Source organism: Lupinus angustifolius, chromosome LG09 (genome assembly GCF_001865875.1).
Source record: "Lupinus angustifolius cultivar Tanjil chromosome LG09, LupAngTanjil_v1.0, whole genome shotgun sequence".
In the NCBI taxonomy this organism is placed as follows: Eukaryota; Viridiplantae; Streptophyta; class Magnoliopsida; order Fabales; family Fabaceae; genus Lupinus; species Lupinus angustifolius.
This window is the reverse complement of record NC_032017.1, coordinates 15047664-15048406: the sequence shown is the minus strand read 5'-3', so window position 1 is coordinate 15048406 and position 743 is coordinate 15047664.

Below are 743 nucleotides of genomic sequence, written 5' to 3'. Positions count from 1 at the left end.
TAAGAAGACTTGGAGTCAACAATTCATTTTTGTAGTTAAAACATATACAACTCTATTTCATGTCGAATTTAAATAATATGGTCTTTGAACAAGAGTTCTAAACTTGGGGTCGATTACGAGTCAATGAAGTATTAACACCATATTTGTATTATTAAAATGATATACTCACTAATGACATTAATTTCTGTAAAAAAGTTATTTAGAATAGGGAATAGTAGATTATAAAGTTATAGTAAGGTATTAATTGATTTGACTTTACTTTTTGATGGATTAAAAAATAATATTAAACATATAATAGTTTTAATTTATTTAAATAGAACCAATAGTAAAGGGCTAACATTGATAGTACACCATCTTTCACAATTAATCAGAAAGACATAGCATCAAAATTTGGATGGTTTGAAAAGTTAAATTATCTACTCAAGTGATATATATATGTTGTCCCATAAATTGTATCACTCTATGTATTATCAACTGTGATTGGTCAAAAAATAAATAATTTTTAATTTAAAAATATTTTTCAACCAATATAATACATGGAGTGACCCAAGTTATACAACAAGAAATATACACTCCTCCTCAAGGACTTTATTCTCACGAGATAAAAAAAATAGAAATAACTAATATTTGTCAGAGAAAAGGCAATTATTTATAGAAATTTCATACATTATCATTTAAATATAACAATCCTAATATTTCAATCTAGTAATTAGTATTCCAATGCCTCCAATTTGCAACCTACA